Below are 7,822 nucleotides of genomic sequence, written 5' to 3'. Positions count from 1 at the left end.
GGCACAGCTAGTAAATTTCAGAGCCAAGATGGTGTGTAGATGTGTCTGATTATATAGTTTGTGTGCTCTTACCCACATAGCACCCTAGGTTGTCGTGGGACTTATTGGGGGCAGGGAGATGGAGGAAGTTTTGAACATTATTTTTTAAAATCATGGTAATTAATGAGATTTTGAAAATAAAAAAGAGAAATCCACTTCATTTTTAAAAATTCTAAACACAAATGCTTTTAATAATTTGTTGTATTTCTCATCTGGTCCTTTCTTTACAGTTATATTTAAGTATTTACATATGTATTTTCATAAGCTCTATTGTATATGCAATTTTTCTGGTTTTACTTGACGTATCATAGCATTTTCTGTTATTTATTTTTGTAATCTGAATTTTTCATTTCTGTCAAAAAATAGCACTGATTTCTTTCTGATTATAAAAGTGTTTTTTCCCTACTAAAGAGAACTTGAAATTCAGAAGATCACAAAGAAGATAATAACGGATGAACTCTAATTTCACCATGCAAAGAGAACAACTTTAATGGCTTTTTCATTTTTAAGACACTTTAAATATGTTGATATATTTCTTTTCAATCTTGTTTTTCTGTACATATGCATATATTTTTCTTTCAAAAAATTATAATCGGCCCTAACTGGTTTGGCTCAATGGATGGAGCGTCGGCCTGCGGACTGAAAGGTCCCATGTTCGATTCCAGTTGGGGGCATGTACCTTGGTGATGTTTCTCTCTCTTCGATGTTTCTAACTCTCTATCCCTCTCCCTTCCTCTCTGTAAAAAATCAATAAAATATATTTTTTTAAAAATTATAATCATAATGTACACACAATTTTTGATGATTCTTTTTAGTTAAAATATTATAAACAGTTTCCTATGTCATTAAAACACCATTTTTAATGCTGTGCGACACCATAGCATATAAAGAACCATAATTTATTTAACTTATTATCAAATTTTGAACTTTTAGTTTTGTTACAGTTTTTTTTACGTACTATTTTAAAAAGTACTTTTTCAAATAAGCCTTTTTTTCCAAGTTTCTGATTATTACCTTAGGACAAGGTCCTAGACAGTGAAGTACTGGGCCAAAGAGTATGAACTCTGGGAAGATACTTAATACATATTTGCTAAATTACTTTCAGGAATGGTTGTATCAACTTATTTTCCTATCAGAGTGATATAAATGTGTCTGTACATTTTAATGACTACATACATTGATAAGATGTACAATAGGTCATTTAAGCATTTCTCTACTAGTTCCAATCCATTCCTGTTATAAATAAGGCTTCCAGGAAAATCTTTGTTTGTTTGTTTAAATATATTTGTATTGATTTTAGAGAGAAAGGGAAAGGGAGAGAGAGATAGAAACATCAATGATGAGAATCATCGATTGGCTGCCTCCTGCACACCCCCAGTGGGTATGATTGAGCCTGCAATCCAGGCATGTGCCCTTGACCGGAATCAAACCTGGGACCCTTTAGTCTGCATGTCAATGCTCTATCCACTGAGCAAAACCGGCTTGGGCCCATGAACATCTTTGAAGCATGGCTTTGGAGAACCCACATCTGAGTTGAATACTTTTTTCATCTACTAGTTGTGTGTGACCTTGCACATTTGAGCCTTAGTTTCTTCATCAGTAAATTGTAGAAATAATGGGTGTCTCAAAGCCTGTGATATGAATTGACTGACTCATCATTAATTCAGTAAAAATGTCACGTCATTGCTCTTTGTCTGCACTTTTACTTTTTTGTGTTTCCTCTATTTAATAAAAAATTTGATCTATAATCTGTTTCCATGATCACTAAGTTTTTTTTCAGTTCTGAGTTTCTATAAGTTAAAATGGAGAAAGTTGCAGCAATCCCAGGCAAAATCAACTCACTAATATTTTCTTACTCTGTTTTAGCTATCAGAGTACATTTTAGAGGATTTCTTAAAAGGCAGAGGGCAAATAAAATAAGTGGATTAATTTACTGTATTATGTGAAATAATTTCCTTTTTATTTTGCTGCACTCCAAGGTAAGGAATAGAAAGTAATCAAAGCAGAAACTTTTAACATAACAAAGATAAGTTGTCATTTACTAAAATGTTAATGTCTTTGTAAAACTTCCATCTTGTCTTCTTTAGTTACTTTCCCCAAAATTGATTTTAAATAGAATGCATAAAAAGCCAATACTTTGGCCATAACTGGTTTCGCTCAGTGGATAGAGCATCAGCCTGTGGGCTGAAGGGTCCTGGGTTCAATTCTGGTTAAGGGCACATGCCTGCATTGCGGGATCGATCCCCAGTGGGGGGCGTGCAGGAGGCAGCCGATCAATGATTCTCTCTCATAATTGATGTTTCTCTCTCTCTCTCTCTCTCTCTCTCTCTCCCCCTTCCTCTCTGAAATCAATAAAAATATGTTTTTTTAAGAAGCCAATACTTTGCCTGTGTAGGCTAAATATGCATTACACATTGAATGTCCATGTAGAATTCAACAGAAGCCTAGGAAGTGGGGAGTGTTCTCTTAACTAGATGGTCTTGGGAGGCCCAGGAAACACAGACCTGCTTCCACAAAGAGTCTAATCCCTTTTCTTGGCCTCCTGTTAGAGGGCACTTGCTGGTGTTCTTTTGCCTCTGAACCCAAGGAAGTATAAGACTTATTTATCCCAATGTGTCCCAGACCCTGCTATGCATCCATATCACCTGGGCTGTGTGTGTGTGTGTGTGTGTGTGTGTGTGTGTGTGTGTGTATACAGATCCTCAGGCCCAACTGCCCAGATATTTATATCTGGTGTAGGACCTGCAAGTCAACATTACAACAAGCTTTCTAGGTGATTCTGATGCAACAGTTCCACAGACCAGCACTTGGCAGCCATTGACGAACCACAAATTGTGCAGATGGGGAAAGTGAGGCCAAGAAAGGCTGATGATTTTGTTCAAGGTCACACAGTTGTGTTTCCAGTGAGAATTAAAACAATTCTTTGTTTCTTTCAATTTGATAATGAGTGAGGTAGCTACAGAATAGTCAAACCTTGCTGTGGAGATGCAACCAGAAGCACTGCCTTCCAGGAGAGGGAGAGACCAATCCAGGAAAAGTTTTTGGATGGGGGTGGAGGAAGAAGCAAAATGTTTAACATTTCACTTTGGCATTATCTGAAAATAAAGTTTTAACTAATTTTGCTTATTTGGATGACTGGCCTAAATTCCATTTTGGCCAGCTTTTCCCACCCCACTTTGAATTTCACAGGTTTTATATACTGCTATGGCTCAGAGAACCTTTTGACAATAAGTATTTGGTGTTACTCATCATCAATGGGGCATTTATTAAAATGACATGATGACTAAATGCCATATGGTATCCCGAATTAGATTCTGGAATAGGAAAAAGGACAGTGGTAAGGCAATGAAATCTGAATGTCTGTAATATAATTAAGAGTAATTTGCCAATGTTAATTTCCTAGTTTTGACAAATGTACCACTGATATGTAAAATGCTTACTTTAGGGCAAGTAGATGACAGGTGTACAACAACACTGCAACTTCTCTGTAAATATAAAATGATTGCAAATTAAAAGATTTGTTTAAAAAATAGGTTTGGGTAAAAACACCAGAGCAGCCAATGAAGCAAAGACAAATTGCTAATCAAAGTACTGATTTCCTCTCACACTGAAAAATCCATTAGGGAGAGGACTACTTGATTTGTATAAGAAAGTTACTTAGAAGAAAAAGTCTGTTATATCCAAGAAGATAACCTGGCTGAGTTAGGGAAGAGATTGCTTTAATTTCAACAGAATCAAATGGTGATTTTTCTTCTTTGATGGCACATTCTGTTTGTGCAATTTTCACTAAGATAATTGTTTTCCATTTAAGTAATCAACAAAAACTGGCATAACCTCATAATGGTGTTTATATACAGTAGGTTAAAATGAATAAATAGCTTAAGCTGAAATATAACTATGTTACTTATATGCTTTCTGTAACAGCAAATATTTTTAAAGTAATATTTTGTAAGGCTAGTCATCTTCATTGGGTTGCATTGGCCTACTTGGAAGAGGTGCCTGCACTCCATGTTGTAGTATGTGAAGGGGCTCAAAGATCTTCAAACCTTATGTCCCTTTCCCACCTTCATGTTATACAGTGCCTAAGGCATCCCCATAGTTCATCCCTTCATTCAATAAGCATTTACTCAGTAAACTAATAATAGCGCTACTAGTAAAACCTAAGGAATAATTATTATAGACCAGGGGCTTTTCATAGATTTATTTAATTATCATAATGACCACATGAAGCAAGGATGAGTTATAATCTTAATTCTACCCAGGAGGAAACTAAGGCTCAGACTGTTTAAGAGACTTGTTCAAGGTCACACAAGAGAGATGTGTTTGAGCTGGATGTTGATCCTGATTCTATCTGACTCTCTTAAATTTAGATCATAATGGTAAAATGCTTGCCACTACAGTGTACCATGCCACAGGGACAGAGGGCAAGTGGTGAAGGGGGAATTTTGTCTGTGTGACAGTAAGAATGGGGAGCAACCGACAGCATGGTTGGCTGGAGTCATAGATTTGAGAGTCAGCCACAGGGTTATAGTCATCCAAATCATGGGGAAAGAAGAATCTGAGTGGGAGGAGAAAAAAGGGGAGGACAGCCTTGAAGATGCTCACATGTAGGTGACAAGAGATGGAGAAGTTTGTTAGTGGAGGCCAGGAGATATAAATATTGGGAATATTAAGTGGGAAGAGAATTGTAAGCAGTCATCAAATGATTCCAAGAGGTCAGATGTGACTGAGAATTAAGTGGCATTTAATAATGAGATGTTCATTTGTGTCAGTATAATTGGGGCATCATATCCAGACTCAGGAATAAAGAGTCAGGGAGTGGTGAGGAAGGAGAGGGAGCAAAGGTAGAGTGTATTTCCTATCAGTTTTGTGAGAGAGGAAGTGTGGTGCCATATAGATTTTTTTGAAGTTGAGAAGCTCTGAGGGGTAGGGAATCTACTGTTGAGTGAGAAAGGAGTGATATGCCAGAAGAAAGAGGATCATTGATGCCAAATAACCAGATAATGTGGGGCAGGGCAGGATCAAGGGCACAATAAACGAAGGAAGAAAGAAGCGATTATTCCATTTGGGACTGGGAATATCTGGAAAAATGTGCCCAATGGAGCTGTCCTTGCCTGACTGACCATTCCTCCCCCTTCCTGTTGTGTGCTCCCTTCTGTCTCCTGGTTTCTGCATAAGACATGTGGGCTCAGAATTGTCCCTGAGGTCTGGAGTAGTGTGCACTCTCAGCAGCTGAGGCAGCCTGTTTACCTGGGGGCTGTTTCAGTGGGTAGAGTCAAAGACAAATTTCCTCTTGGTCATCATTCAGGGCCTATTTCAGAGCAGCAGGTACGATTTCACCAAGGACTTCTGCTTTAAATCTTTTACAATGTCACAAAATTACATTATCCCACCGGTCATCAGATTACTTTAACATCATAATGACAGTTGCATACCCACATATATGTCACTATTCACTTAGGATAATCAGTTTTAATGACACTTGTTTCAGTTTCTCTAATAAATCATGTGCTTTTATGAGATAATGAAGGAGAAGCATCTAATTTTGATCTAAGACAAATGGAAAATGAATGCATGTGTTTTAAATGTATTTTGTTGGCTCACTATGTCCATTACTTAAAGGGGAAAGAATATCTCCTGACTTATCTTTCAAAACTAAATGAGGCAAAAGTACAATGGATTTTGAATACCAAAGCATTAGCTGTAATGTAGTGTAAACAAATGATAAACATGACTCCCCTTTAGTAACTTTTGCACAAATCTCAATTGAATAGAAATCATTGGTTGTGAACAGCATGTGTGATATTCTCCCAAAGTGCTAAGGAAGGAAATCTGAACACTACACATTCTCTTTGTAGGAGCAGAATCAAATTCTGAGACTGCTATTTTGACTGTAGAAAATAGAATAGCAATTTTTTTCATCTGACAAATATACATTTCGTTCCTACTATGTGCCAAGCAATGTACAGAAACGGATAACACATTTTCTGCTCTTGAGCAGATGGCATGTTCTAGTTGATGAAGCAGGCATGTATATGAATAGTTCATTCACTGGAGTGGGCTAGGTGCCAGAATAAAGGCAATTACAAGGCGAAATGTGAACATTGAGGAGGAAGTATTATCTGTGGGTGTATGTGTGTGTATGCCTCTCTGCCTCTGTGTGTGTGTGTGTGTGTGTGTGTGTGTGTGTGTGTTTAGAGTGGTGGGATTGGTCAGAGAATCTCAGAGATGGTGTGGTAGTGGTGTTTGAACTAGGTCCATACTGATGAATTTGAATCCCCCAGGAAAAAAGAGAAAGAAGGACATCTCCCAATCTTTCCGCATTTATATATTGTTCTCACTGCCCTCGGATTTTTTCTCTAAAACTAAATCCGAACTTAGGGTGGCATAGGAAGGTCTTTAAAATATGATTGGAGGCTTCCTTTGGGACTCTCATACTCTTGATCTCATACTCTTTGTTTCACTGAATTTCTCTTACTATTTCCAGAACACAAGCTTGCACAGTTCCTTTCCTTTGCATACTCCCACCATCTGCAACACTGTTTTTAGTTTAGCAAGGTGACCTTTGCCAATCCTGTATCCAGAGCAAGAAAGAAGACCTTAGCAGCAACCCACAAAGCTCTCTGGAACTGCTATTATTTCCCTCGGTGCAGATACATTGGTGAGCTCAGTGAACATAGCCCTTTCTCTGTCTTCTGACTGACCTGACGGGATATGTTCCTGCTGCCCAGGTCTTTTCCATGGAGCGATAGCTACTAAACATGTACTCACTTCCATCTGTAGAAATTTTTAATTCCTTTGTCTCCAGACATCCAACACCAACCACTTCGGAGTAACTGAGATAGAATAACATTTTACTCTGGTCTCATTACAGGGAGGCGTATGATCATTTTCCTGTTAAAGTTTCTCCAAACCTTAAACCCTACATCTGTGTCTTTCTTTATCAAAGGTGCCTTCAAATAATTAAGGCAACATTTGGCTTTTGTTAATCTTGACTATTAAGCCTTTCCTGATTGAGTGCAAACCTTTGGACTAAGGCCTATTGTCCCATTCATTTCAACTATAATTCTAGATGCCTAATTATGTCTTCCTCTGGCTTTCCTGCAGTAGAATTCCAGCAAAATATGTTAATTGTTATGGAATTGATATGATGGGCCTAGAAGAAGAAGGCTGGAATAAAACCTTTTGAAGGAATATTATTCCCTATCATAACAGATTTGACTACTATTAAAATTTAGTATGCAATGGTCCCCACAATTGAACAAATTACATAAATTCTTATATCAACATCAGGCATCATTTAGAAGAGATATGGAGAAACATTTTCTGTTTCTAAGTGTCAAAACCATTTCTCATCCATCAGGTAGTAATTTTTCTATTTTCTTTTCACAAATTTAGTATATTGTCAGTGCTATTGAAGTCATAATTGATTTTGCAGATATGAAACCATGGGACGCCAAAGAACCTTCATTAGAAGATAAAACTTAAAAACATAATAAGACACCACTTCCCCAAGAACCACAAGATCAATAGATGGCTGCAGCACACGGAGCTGAAGCATACATTTACAACATACTCTTGGCCTCAGATGAGTGCCAGCTGGCAGTGAAGTAGGTCTTAAGTGACCATCAAGGGCTCAAATGGGTTGTTTAGTAAAAAACATGGTGCTTTCAATTAAATGTCAAGGACAATTACATGGAAAACATCAGAGCATCAGAAGTAGAGCAGAAAAATTACATTTCACTAACCTAACACTCCCATCCTTTGGAGAAACTTAGTTGTT

The sequence above is a fragment of the Myotis brandtii genome, unplaced genomic scaffold (assembly GCF_000412655.1).
Source record: "Myotis brandtii unplaced genomic scaffold, ASM41265v1 scaffold393, whole genome shotgun sequence".
Classification (NCBI taxonomy): Eukaryota; Metazoa; Chordata; class Mammalia; order Chiroptera; family Vespertilionidae; genus Myotis; species Myotis brandtii.
This window is presented reverse-complemented; position numbering follows the sequence as displayed.